Genomic DNA, 14951 nt, shown 5'->3' on the forward strand with positions numbered 1-14951 from the left:
ACATGACCTGCCATAGGTAACTCATGAGCCATTTTCAGAATATCTGTGCGGTAACAAGGAGGAACTACAACCTGGTGAATTATACACCAATCTTCATCAGCTGGTCTCCGGGGAGGTCTCCATTTCCTCATCAAAATGTCATCTTTGACATAAAAGCACTCAGGAACCTTATCAGCCTCAGCCTCAGAACATGCTTTTTGTGACAAGCTTTTTAATTCTGGGTCTGCCTGTTGTGCCTGTACAAGGGAGGATTTACTAAACAAACTATCATTGTTAGCAACAGAGCCTTCAACACTATCCCCATTCAAATCCTTGAAAAAGGTTTCAGCTAACCAGACATCAGTACTCTCCTCTACATCAGCAGATTCCGCATCATCCTTTTCAGCTCTACGAGTCTGAGACCTAGTAACAACACAATCCGGGAAAATCCCTGGAAAATCTTCCTGCAACAATTCAGTTTCAGCTACCTCAACGGGCTTTTCCGAAACCACTGGAGATGCAACAACTTTATCTCCAGCCAAGTCGTTACCTAACAAGAAATCAACACCTTTCATGGGTAATTCTGGAACGACACCAACAGTCACAGGACCACTAACTAAGTCACACTTTAAGTCGACCTTATGCAAAGGGACCGACATGAAATTTGGGCCAATACCTTGAACTAAGACGTTGGCCTTTTCTGAACTCTCCAGAGGAAGAGCCGAATCACCTGGCACCATCAGGGACTGTGCAGCCCCTGTATCCCTAAGGATCACCACTGACCTACCAGCAGCACCAGTCGAACAAGGGGATACTTCACCATCATGCAAAAAACTTCTAAAAGTTTCATCAACCTGTTTAACTTTATCAGCAAATACCAGAGAAACACTCTCAACATCTTGATTGGGCTCTGATGGAACAAACTCCATCGAGGGAACACTTGTTTGCTTGACAAAACCCATGTCTTTCTTAGTTTTGGTTGGCATTCCAACCAATTTCCAACATGATTCTTTCAAATGTCCCGATTTATGACAATGAGTACAAATTTTGGAACTACGACTCACAGACCTTTTGGTTGATTCTGTGCCCCCACTAGCCTGATCCTTATTAGCGTCTTTGTCCTTGCTTGCATATTTTCCCTCACTAGGTTTATTGTGGGATTCAAATGACCCTTTACCTTTCTTTTTCCAATAATTCTTGAAAGGAGGCCTATCTCCACTACCCTTATGTGTGACCTCAAATTCATCAGCTACTATGGCTGCTTTACTGACTTCAGTAACTCTATGGTCATCTAAGTGAGATTTAATGCCAAAAGGAAGACTCTTTTTGAATTCTTCTAGGAGGACAACTTCCCTAAGGTGAACAAAATCTTTGTCAACTTTCAGTGATCTGTACCACTTATCGAACATCATTTCTTGTTCCCTAGCAAATTCAACATACGTCTGGCCTGTTTGTCTTTGCATGTTCCTAAATTTATGTCTGTACGCTTCTGGTACCAACTCATATGCATTGAGAATTGTTTCTTTTACTGTAGCATAGTCACATGATTGCGTTTCAGAGAGTGAAGAATAGACTTTTGCAGCCTTTCCAACGAAAACACTTTGAAGGAGAAGAGTCCAGTATTCCTCGGGCCAATTCAATCTCTTGGCCACTTTTTCAAATGACACAAAATATGTATCAACTCCCTCTTCATCAAATTTTGGCACAAGGCGAATATTTTTCGCCACATCAAAGCCTTGGGAAGATTTATCTTTAACAGAGTTAGTATTAGTATTTGCATGAGCTAACTCCATTTCTTTCAACTTTAACTGGTACTCCAATCTCATTTTCTCCATTTCAATGTTTTCTCTGATTCTTTCCTTTTGAAGGTTTTCTTTGATTCTTTCCTTCTCAAGGTTTTCTTTGATTTTTTCCTTCTCAAGGTTTTTGTCTCACCTGCGAAGCAAAGTGAGACTATAGGCGCCGCTTTTCCGACGGCGGCGGCGACGGCGGCGGTGGCGGCGGCGGCGGCGGCGGCGACGGCGGCGGCGGCGGCGTCAACATCAAATCTTAACCTGAGGTTAAGTTTTTGAAATGACATCATAACTTAGAAAGTATATGGACCTAGTTCATGAAACTTGGCCATAAGGTTAATCAAGTATTACTGAACATCCTATTAGAGTTTCATGTCACATGACCAAGGTCAAAGGTCATTTAGGGTCAATGAACTTAGACCATGTTGGAGGAATCAACATCGAAATCTTAACCTGTGGTTAAGTTTTTGAAATGTCATCATAACTTAGAAAATATATGGACCTAGTTCATGAAACTTGGACATAAGGTTAATCAAGTATCACTGAACATCCTGCATGAGTTTCACGTCACATGACCAAGGTCAAAGGTCATTTAGGGTCAATGAACTTTGGCCGAATTGGGGATATCTGTTGAATTCCCATCATAACTTTGAAAGTTTATGGATCTGATTCATGAAACTTGGACATAATAGTAATCAAGCATCACTGAAAATTTTGTGCAAGTTTCAGGTCTCATGATTAAGGTCAAAGGTCATTAGGGTCAATGAACTTTGGCTGAATCGGGGGTATCTGTTGAATTACCATCATAACTTTGGAAGTTTATTGGGCTAGTTCATTAAACTTGGACATTAGAGTAATCAAGTATCACTGAACATCCTGTGCACGTTCAAGTCACATGACCAAGGTCAAAGGTCAATGAACTTTGGCCGAATTGGGTGTATCTGTTGAATTACCATCATAACTTTGAAAGTTTATGGATCTGATTCATGAAACTTGTACATAAGAGTAATCAAGTATCACTGAATATCCTGTTTGAGTTTCAGGTCACATGATCATGGTCAAAGGTCATGTAAGGTCAATGAACTTTGGCCATGTTGGGGTTTTTTGGTGAATAACCATCATATCTCTGTAAGTTTATTGGTCTAGTTCATAAAAAGTGGACATAAGAGTAACCATGTATCACTGAACATCTTGTGCGAGTTAGAGTAGTATTCAACGTCAGCACTGCTGCTATATTGAACCGCGTGGTGCAGGTGAGACGGCCAGAGGCATTCCACTTGTCTTTGATTCTTTCCTTTTCCAATTCAATGTTTGCCAGTTGTATCTGAGCATCGTCTGAAATATTGATAGAAGTTTCAGACTCCTCTGTAAGCTTCATGTGACTAGCTAACAAGTCAATTATCTCTGCCTTCTTTAAACCCGGGGCTAGAGATACACCCAAACGATCACAAACTGTTATCAAATCATCCTTCTTCAGTGACTTCAAATGATCATATGACAATTCTGTCATTGCAAGAAATTCTTCAACATCAAATGTAGCCATAGTGAATATACACAAATACAAGCACGTAATAACACAGTACAGTATATTCTAGAACTTTCCAAAAATTTCCAAAATGTTTTCAATTCAAATTGGTTTTTGTTTCAAACTGACTTTCGTCTCACAATTGGCTTTCGCTTCCTGAAAAACTGTTTTTTTTTTAGTTTCAAATTGGCTTGTACAAATTTGGTTTTCGTTTCCCGGACAAGCCCCCAAAATTATTTGTTACGATACTGCAACAAATAACAGAAGATTTTTAAATATAAAGTTTGAATTTTCCTTTTTTTTATTACAGGAAATAATTATACATAAAATAAAACAAATAATGATCTTACATAAATCTCTTGAAGTGTCCGATGTAAAATCCCGAAGTGATGATGCTATATCCAAGTAATAATCCAAATGATAAAAATCCCAGTTGACTGGCGAAAATTCACAATGATGGCGATGATGAAACTGATGTTGAAGTCCGATGAATAATAAGAGTCACTGCAACGAGTTGAAATGTCCGTGAAGACGATGTTGATGATGATTAACAGTCAATTTCAGCAATCCATGGGTTGAAGCGTGTTCATTGAACAGGTTGATGATGTTGATAATCTCGATGAGAACTGATAATTTCTCAAAATAACTGCAAACAGTTCATTGATGCATAAACTGCTCTGATCTGATTTGGTGAAGTGATCTCATGTGATCTCCTGCTCTCATATGATGTGATGGTGTGATCTAATATGATGTGATGATCATCTTGAAAAATCTGCAGCTTTATACTAATTACAAGTGTTCTAGATCATTCTCAAATTTCGACTAATCTACAAGCTTCTAGAATTGTCTTCCAAAAGAACTTTCTCCTTTCAGGAGCAGTCAAAATCCAGAACACTCTTGAATGACCTCATTGAAATCAACAGTGTAAACAAAATACCTAAGCCTATTCATTTCCACTACCAATACAATTCTATTGTTTGGCTTTTCCTTATTCAACAATAAAACTCCTTGGCCTTTAAATAGGCAAGGCCTGCATAATAAAAGACATCCTGGAATGTTCTTTACAATTCTTGGCTATCCTTAAAGGGAAATAACTAATAGATAAATGTAATTGCTTTTAAAATTCTTTTACAATTATTCATATATGTAACATTAGATACTTTTGTAAGAAATAATTGAGTCTTTTTACCCCCCCCACAAAAGTCCCTCCAGACTAGGTCTTTCAGCCATATTAACTTTCAGATATGAATAAGGCCCTGCATGTTCAACCCACTTCTCCACCCGCCCACCACACAAGTACATTGTGTAGGTCACAGCAACGAGGTCCCTTCGGATTAGTTTCTTAAACCGGCTGGAATCAGAATCAATATTGGAGGATCTTCATCATATTTAATGCATGGGATGAAGTGTGTGATTTCTTGGAGAAAGTGGTGACTGTTTATACAGGATACTGAATTCTCTGTAGCCTCCAATTTTATGCTTGACTTAGTTTCAATCACACCTATCAATGGGTGGTTTCAAACTGCCTCGAAGGTGGTCAGTTCCAGGTATTTTGGCAGTGTGATAGCAAGTTACGCGTAATCTCCCCAGAAAGAAAATACGTGCTAACTTGTAGGTACGTATCAAAACTATGAGAAATATCACAGGTTTTATTTCCAGGGTTGCAGGTACTTTGGCGGCGTGAAAGCAAATTACGGAACTTTTTGCTCAGCGTGTACTTGGATGCGGGCACCGTATGTGGCTGCTGAGCTAGCGATTATGAATCTAGCACCTTGCTGCACATCATGTGCTCACCTCCCAGACATGGTTTATTTTTCTCCAGCAAGAAATAATGGACAATGTGCTGCACTCAATCCAGGTGAGGTAAAATGGGTACCTTGGCAGGAATCAATTCCTTGAAATGCTATGTGTTCTTATCAGAATGGCTAGCAGGCTAATTAAAGCTGGGGTAATAATATCCATGTCCTTAGGAAAGGCATCTAGAGACATTTTATCAGAACATGATATGTGTTAAACACATAGTGTTTATTTTTATTATCATTATTTAAGAAAGTGTTCTGAGTATGCACCCTAAAGACCCGGGCATTGACTTGTGCACAGAAAGTCCCCTCATTTTGAAATTGAAACAGCAAGAGGTATATAATTTGTGCTAGTAATGTTTCGAGACCCAATTGTGGATCAAAGACCCTGATTACAGTGCATGGCCGGGCCCAGCTGTGGCCGAGTCTGGGCTGACTTGTGGTACCCAGCCTCCCTATTTTGTGCATTTACAGTGGCGGGCTCGGCTGTTCTAAATTTTAGCCTTTCGATACTTTGTCGTCTTGGCACTCTACTATGTAAATGAACAATTATTTTGTGGTGCACCGGGGTCATGCTCGCTTGGAAAAAGGCATTTAAATCACGGAGTTTTTCGAACAACACTGGTGCCCGTTTTGTAACATTTTGTTCCAAACTGATTAATCTTTTTCGAGCAAAGTTTTTTCATCTGTTTTCTGCCCTTAAATGCAAGAATATAGAAGAGGAAGATCTAATTCGTAGAAGTCATTATGTATGATGCAACGATTCTTTCACTCCAGAGTCGCGTTTGGTACTGCATTTGGCCCTGCATGCATTTACAGTGCAAAAAGGCTGGGCCGAGCCACAGCTTAGACAACCTCCAGAGCTGGGTCAAATGTGCAGCCGCTTTTGGTACTGCATTTGGCTTTTTGAGCATTTACAGTGAATTTTATTCCAGTGGTGGCCGCGGCTCGGCCCGGCCTTTTTTTCACTGTAAACGGGTCAAAGTGCAACTTAATCAGGGTCTATACGGGGCATTTCCATCAGAATGAAGATGGGGCTATAGCCTGCCATTACTGATCTAATGAATTGGCCAGATCATTGAATACTTGGATTATTTTCTGCTCCAACCTGCTATCCTGTTGAAAAAAGTCAACCCAAACCCTTTCTTTCAACTTATTTACAGGCTTTCCTGCTATTTTTGTAGACACCATCACAAAACCAAACTCAGCCAGATTCCATTATGCCATTCGTAGTATGCCACAAACACCCCTTGTAAGCTACATGGAGTTATGAAAATAAAGGATCAATTGTGATGTTTTTGCAGTGGTAACCTTAATTGTTGACGGTTATTGATGTTCAGGGAAAAAGTTGCTTTTTTTTACAAGAGTTCAATTTTTTTGACTTAGTAACAACCCCTTTACATGATGACACTTATTCTGTTTTCATTTATAAAGAAAATTTATACAGTTATTTGATCTTTAAAAATGAATAGACCTGTTGGTGTTTAACTTTTATGATTTTGTCATTGTCTCTATGAAGGAACAAAGAAAAAAAAATAAAGAAGATGTGAAAAGGGAACGTTGAATTCCAATATTCCACAAAAGGATAAAGATAATTCCAATTTCGAGACAGTCCAGAGGAAATGGCCCTCAACAGGAATAATTTCTGTCTTGAAGAATTGTTTCCAAACCATTTATGATTTATTGTGCTATTTCCTGTATAGACTTTAGCGTCTGTTTAGTGGTAAGCCTTTTTATTCACAAATTCAAACAGTTACATATGACTCATCTTCATAATTTTTTTTGTTCATACCAGTGAAAAAAGGTCTAAGGGCAATATGCTCCCTAAATTATGAAACATTAGCCTTGTTACTTTGGAAAATTAGTCATGATTGATTATAAAGGCTTCAGTAACTAAATGTTTTTCTGAATAAACAATAATAAAAAAGCCACTGTTCAGGCCTGTAGAGAAACTTTAATTGTTTTTTTTTACCAGGTTTAAGTACAAAGGTTATTTTTTAGGAGAAACTGTACTAGAGTTCTAGGGGTTTTTTTTTGACAAAAACAGGAACATAATCATTAAAATATCTGCAGCCTGTTGTATAAAAGTTTTTACCTGAGAAAACTCCGGTAAAAACTGAAAACTAAGGTTAGTCTGATTCCTGCCATTGACTTTAACACAGGGCAAAAACTCAGGTAAAGAATCCATGAGTTTTCTCAGGTAAAAAGTTTTATGCAACAGGCCCCTGATCTTGTTAAAATCATATTTAACTGAGTCCGTGGTCCAATCCTGCTAAAATTATGGGAAGGCAAACATGTCAAAATTATGTTTCCATATTTCTTATTTTTACTGTGCTCTTTCCCCATATTTCAATGGTGAAGAAAGCTATATTTCTTTTTATTCCCCGATAGATATGAATAAATGTAGCACCGAATGTGCTGACAAATCGAACCTGTACCATTCGGGAAATGTGCCACCATGTTAAACCACCACTTAAGACCACACTTTACATTAAATATGGACCAAAGACTTTGAATAGATTGACTTTTGATTGATATCCATGTTATATCTGGTAGAGGAAATTTACAGTGGCAGTATACCACAAACTGGAGGGAAGATCCAGATAGTGGTGGAAATCTACCATTTCCCTGTAATTTCCACGACTTCCTCTGTAAACGCCTCCTTGAAACGTGGAATCTTTATCTCGCTTTTCCCAGGCATGTGATCTATTGTGATGAGCCTGTCTGATGGTAATTACTCTCTCCCACTCTCTCTCTCTCTCCCCCTCTCTCTTACCTTTTCTTCATCTGTCTCACCTCAGTGATTGACCTGAGTGACCTCAGCTCTTGAGGTAGTCCTTTAACTCTTTAACTCTGACCTTTCCCTTGCAGAAATTAAAGCTGCGACCAGGGGAGCGTTTCATGAAAGGACTTGTCAGACGTTTAATCTGACAAGTCCTATGTTATCCGACAGTTACTATAGTAACAGTGCTTCTCAACCAATCAGAATCCAGGAAAGTTGTCAGATCTAAAAACTTGTCGGACGAAAATATTGATGAAATGCCCCCAGGTTGTAACTTGCTAACGAAGCTGGTGGCTGGCTTATTAGTAGCGATTACAAGCTAGCAAACAGTAGGCCTACATCCTCACTAAAAGATTATTTCTTTTCATGCCTACTCAAAGGTTATGAAACTAGCTATCCACAGGCTAGTTAGCAGCTAGTGTCCGGTTAGTTACTAGCTAGCCACTGGCCAGTTGAATTGCTAGTCATCAGCTAGTCTCCAGCTAGTTACAAGCTATTCTCTGACTAGTTTGTAGCTGGTAGCACAGTTCAAATTTTCATGGGAGTTTTTTTTTTGTTTCCTGCTGGCAATAATCTTGTATGATTAATGCTCTGTATCCCATCTGTGCATTTTGACCTAAACTGCCTTTCTTGAGATGACCTGACCTGATGTGACCTTACAAGACCTTACATGACCTGAGTGACCTATCTTGATGGGTAGGTAGGGGCATTCATAAGTCATGAAATAAGTTTTAAAGATTAACGTTAACTAGAGTTTGCATTTTAACTTTAAAAAGAGGAAAAGAGAAAGAAAATTGGTGGCAAAAAGCGAATGTTTATACTACTTGGCCCAATGCTATTCAGTGTATTTCAAAATCATAATGTATTCATTTACAGGAATGTTACCTACAAATAATGATTTCCAATAATAGCACTATTGTCACCTTTTTAGAAACACCTTTGGCAAATGTTCATGAGAAGGAAAGGAAACATCATAAAAGGATGTAATTTACAAGAGACAATGCACTATCTAATTCCTCTGTGCTACTAGTGTAGTAACTTTTAGGGAGAATGGATTCAATTAGTGTAAGATATAAAAATAGAAAGAGAGAGAGAGAGGAAAGAACAAAATGAATAATGATGATGTCTCTTTATAAACAATAGATATATACAGTTATTTTTACTCTGGTTTTCTCAATCGGAAGTAGCTATTTTGAATTCATCACATTGGACATCAGACCTATAGTGTATTTTTTTTTGTTGGCGATCTTAAGAATGGAGTCCTGTGACTTGTTCCGATGCTTCCATTGCAAAGGCAGAACACTGTTTCAGATCATTGGTCACAATTATAATTCTGGTAGTGCTTTTTTGTTTCATTTTTTTTTCTGAGACAAAATCACAATGTGTCTTTGTATCACAGGTCTCGATGACCTGGAAAGAAAGGTCAAATTGGGAATGCCCTTTTTTGGCTGCTAACTTGTAACTCCCAATGCTATAAGAAAAGCTCGTAACTTGTGTTCGTATAGTTTGATCTCTCAAAATTTATTGTGATGACAAATTAGAGGAGTATTTCACCATGAAAGAAATTAATTTGATAATAACTTACGTGTAAGTTATTGGCCATCACACGAACCATGCAACTTATACCCCTTTCATAAACCCAATTATGTGGCTAATAGCAGCATAATTTGGTCGTAAAATCGGAGGAGGACCAGAGTTATCCGAATTATTTTGATGCTGCAATTATCCGCATAATAGCAGCATCGGGACCAGATTTTGACTTTATGAACGCATTTCGAAAGTAATGCGGATAATTGCCATGGAGCAGTCACAAGGTCACCCTTTTCCAACACAACTGCATGGGAGGGGGTGTGTGCAGTTGCCATGACGATTAACCTCCTTTTTCAGGACGGGCGCTCGTAAAAATAGTGCGGATTATTTTCGGAGTTTATGAACGCAATTTTTATTGAATTATCCGCATTACTCTTAGGCGGCTAATTGGGGGAAAGGTTTATGAAAAGGGTATTATACTGGTGCTCAAGACTATCATTTATAATGGAAGCATGTATGAATTAAAGGCCCGCGAAGGGTCACTGCCATTGGACAGTGAGCATCATCTGTGAAATAAAAAAATAATGGAAAGGGGGTGTTTTTCGGGGATAGGCCGGGAACATGCAGAATGTGAATGGAGTTTCAAAAATTCCCCAAAATGAGGAAAAAGCTGCCTAAATCACAAGGGTATGTCATTCACAAATCTGAGACATCTGAACAAAAAGAGTGTTTAAATTGAGTCCTAGCGGCATGCACTTGATTCCCATTTTAGGACGATTATCGCTGATGTGCTCTCTTCAATGGCAATGACCATCCCTCCCCGAACCAAAGGACATTTGAATGTGGTTATAATCCTGATTACTATTGATATTTCCCCAGACATTGCAATTCTGGAAAAAATGCACCTTTTTTGCAAGTTTCATAATAATAGGCCTTCTGAAAAGCTATTTGAATGAAACTGAGAAAAGAACTTTTGAACACTGATTCTGGCCTGACAAGTGTACAGTGATCAAGTTGCAAATGTCACAGCTCAAAATTGATTATTTAAGCTCAGACCACAAATAGAAGAATTACTGAATGCGGTAACAATCTCTCTGAATGTTTGGGACCAAATCTAGCATGTAGGATTTCCTTGCAATATCTGATCATGACTATTGATGTGACCTACCAGCTAGGCATGACTCACTGCCTCCCGCAGTGAACAATAGTTGAATACATCCAGCTAGTCATGTTTGACTCCGAAGAGGAATAACCACAGGTGGGCGTTGAACCTCTGACCTGTGGAATTAGGGTCCTGGTGTTGGTGAAGGTTTAGGGAACCTGTTTTGTTTATGTTCCTGGAATACTAGGGTTGAATCAACTTCTTTCCTTTCGGTGGTGGACTGTGGGTGAAAGTCCCTATTAAAGGGGAAGTTCACCCTGAAGAAAACTTTGTTGTAAAAATAGCAGTAAAAAATTAAAAAATATTGGTGAAGGTTTGAGGAAAATCCGTTAAAGAGTAAGAAAGTTATTAGAGTTTTGGATTTGTGACGTCATAAACGAGCAGCTGCCCCATGTGTTCTGTAGCATAAAAGGCATGAATTTCAAATTTTGTATGGTTCCTGATGACTTAATTTTGTTTTCTATTCATTATCGGGTGTGAAATGCTTTGTCTATTGATATACAAAAGGTGCAGTGAAAACCATTTTCAATTTTCTGAGAAAATTACATTTCATTGATTTTTTACCATTCGCTATGTAGGAATGCTGCTCGCATATGACGTCACAAATCAAATAATTGAAATTCTAATAACTTTTTAATTATTTGATGAATTTTTCTCAAACCTTCGACAATATTTTTTATTATTTTTTCTGCTATTTTTACAATAAACTTTTTGTCAGGGTGAACTTCCCCTTTAATATTGGCTTGTGTATTCTCAACTCAACTTCATTCTGTAAATGTAGAGAATACCTACCAAGTTGACCATTGAACATTTGGCCTGTGGGTTTTAGAGGGGCATGCCCTTCTGTAAAATTGTATTTGATTTATATTGTTTTATATTACTTTGTATTATGTTTTGTATGGAAATGAAATAAAAGAATTGAATCAAAATTGAATGTTGTTTTAAGTTCCTTTGGATTGCCCCCTTATAGATTAAGATGGGTGGAATTCTCTGATTCATTCTTTACTTGCTAGTAAATTTGAATCAGATACAGTAAATAGAGCATTGAACCTCTGACCTGTGGGTTCAAGGTCCCTGTAGGCTATACTGAAGATGGAAGGTTTCAGAAATTCTCTTGTTCACCATGATTTGGATCACTGGAATAGATGCACTGAACCTTGTACCTGCATGTTTATAGTCCATGTCTACTGAAGATGAAATGATTAGGAATCATCTTCTTTATCACCAGGATCCTGTCGAAGTTCTGAATAAAAGCATTGAACCTCTAACCTATGAGTTTAAGGACCCTGCATGTTATCACTGATGGTTTGGGGAACCCTCTGAGTCACAGTACTGATGTAGATACCAGTTGATGATTCAACTTCCTGATGATGAACTTGATGACATTGACATTGGGTTTTGGGGGGTGTTTCCATGAGGTAATGGGGTTAGGTTAGGGCACAGACATGGGATGTGTAGGATAAGGTCTAGAGGTCAACTGTCTGATTGATTCTGCGGTTGCTCCAGTGGTGATGGCAGCAATATTCTTGCAAAAATAATCACATTCAACTGTAGGCCTTTATGAAATGTTATCTTAAATCCATTAATAGCAACCCTATTTTTGGATTAATATTTTTAATCAAAATCATATCACAACACAAATCCGATACTTTGTGGCATTTCAAGTATTGTGCTTGTATAAAAACATGTTAACATGAATTATTAAGCCAATGCTGTTTTTTATGAGAATTTTTTTATCAGTTTATATCATGTTTGTACATGTACATGAATAAAACCAATTTTTTTAATTGAATTGAAATTGATCCTCAGCAAAATTGATACAGGATCATTGTTGTGGGGCAAATTATATGGATCATAAGACAAAAGAGTATTACAAAGACTTGAAAAGGCATTTGAGTTTATTTCTGGAAGTGTTAATGATTAACAGTAGTGAGAAATATCAGTCATGAATTCATAGCAATACAGCATTATCATTTGGTCATCAAATTATGTAACATCTTCTCAACTAATTTAATAGTTTGCACACCTCCAAATTTCTTTGTGCTTTAATCACCTCATCCTCAACAACAGTGAAGATTCATGGAATTGCCTGCGATTTCTTGAGAACTTCAACCAATTTCTTTAATGAAGTATAATGGTCTGATCAGTGGTCAATGTAATTATGGTTCTATCAGTGGTCAGTGTAATTATGTAATGAGGATCGTTTCCTGGACTGTTGTGGAGCTTCCAAAGTTTGTGATCTTTGATTTCCTTATTTAGCAAAGTGGAATAGGAATAATAGGCTTGTATTTTGAAGTTACACACCATAATCTGCTAGCAATTGGGTTCTGAAACAAATCCAGCTTGAGTTACAATTCGCTTGTGCCAATACTACTCAATTTTATACAGTCCGATGGAATACGCTTGAAATTCAGACCATTTTATTTTGTTTTGATAAACTTAGTTAAACCAACAAGTTAACCTGCACTCATTAAGGATTTTTATCCAAATATTGGTTTAAAAATGGTGAACAATGGCTAAATTTTTCCACTTTAAAAATTGTAGTAACTAATTGATAATTTGTAAGCAATGGTTTGACAGTTGTTAAAGTATTATTTGAGACAATATGAATATGATGGATGATATGTAACTTGCCTGCCTAAAAATTGCATTTTGGGATTAGGCTACATCTGAATCGAATCTGCTATTTGCAATTTACCAGAAGCACTGTATGATAAAGCATATCCTATAGCCTGTAGATATGATGGTCAATATATTTTGTTTATTTTTGCTCAGTTTTCATCAATATTTGATTTAAAAAAGCTGTTGACCTGCCCTCATTTAATGACAGCTCGCTAGCTGGAAATGAGCTACATCTGCTTCAAGAACTATATCTTGGTCTTGACAGATGAGACTTACATGTAGGCATGTATTTGATGGAACTAATCCCTTTCCCCTACAGACAACAACCGAGTTAAAACTTGACCTTGATGCAAAAGTGAAAGGAAAACCAAAACGTTTCACCCCTTACCTAGTTTCAGTAAAAATGTAAGCCCATTTGATTTCTGGAAATTCTCTTGTATAGAGAATAGGCATAAGCTATTAAAAAAATTACTTTGTTGCGTGTATTTTCTCATAGCTAATTTTTCAGCCAACCAATGTACTGATGACTTTTGATGATTGTGAAAGGAAATTAATTCATTTTTAGTTTTGAAAAAAAGTTTAAAAGGTGTCAATATTGAGAATAGTGAAGATGATTTAATATGCATAATATGAATTCAAGGTGCAAAGACAATTAGATAGACTATAGCCAACTGATTTCAAATAAATCAGGAAACCTTTCATTCATTTTTTTGGGTTCAATTTTTAACTAAAAATCTATTCACTTAAATAAAAATTGGAACTAAGAGAAAAATAGCTCCCATACAATTTTCATAGATGTTATGATACTGCCTGTATTTTTTTCCGTAATTAACCTCGATATAATTAATGAGGTGATATGATTATAAGCTACTCGTTCCATTTCTTTAGTAAGTTGTTTGATGCATGGCTCCTTAAGAAATACATCCTACCAGCACCCTACCACAACAGGATATACAAAAGAACTCTTTTGTCTCGAGTTCCAAGAATCAACAGTGTCCATTCTTGTTAAAGCTAAACTTGAGTACTTACATTAATAACTTAAAGAGAAAGTCTTTAAAATCAAGGTAAATTTTCACATGATCTTAGACCAAAATATATTAAGTCCATGAAATAGTTAAGGAAGCCAGCTGCCATGGTAACTCCAGTGCAGATAAATAGAAATTTTCTGACCATGATAGAAATTTAGCCCAAATCTACAAAGTACTCCCTACCAGTATTTCTCTGGGCCATGCCTGCATGTGTTTTTGAAAACGGTGCCAAAATTATGTGGACCAAGACCAAGTGTGGACCAGGTTCGGCTAATGCTTTCCTTAAATGGGTATCAAAGTTCTCTGATCTCTCCACTTTTTCAGAAATGTATAAAAAAATAAATAACAGCAAAACTCTCTGGCCCATATTCTGAAGTCGGGTTTAACTTGAACTCATGTTTAAAATTGTGCTTTAAGTATGGATAGCCAATTGTTACATATATCACTAATAGTAGAGATATCATATTTCAGCTCATTTGGCTCTCAAATCATTCATAATTGTCTATAGGAAGTATAAATAGATTATTTTCTTCACCTTCGATGATTCAGGAAAGAGTACAGTAAACATAAGAAACGTACAATTAAAGAAAAAAATTTGATACTTTTGGCTTCCTATATTTAAACCACAACTTTAAACCTGACTTCAGAATATGGGCCTCTGTGTTTAATTGTAGTGATTTAAATATAATTCAAATAATTTAAAAAATTATTTTCCATACAAAAGGATCAAG

This window comes from Lytechinus variegatus, chromosome 12 (genome assembly GCF_018143015.1).
Source record: "Lytechinus variegatus isolate NC3 chromosome 12, Lvar_3.0, whole genome shotgun sequence".
Classification (NCBI taxonomy): Eukaryota; Metazoa; Echinodermata; class Echinoidea; order Temnopleuroida; family Toxopneustidae; genus Lytechinus; species Lytechinus variegatus.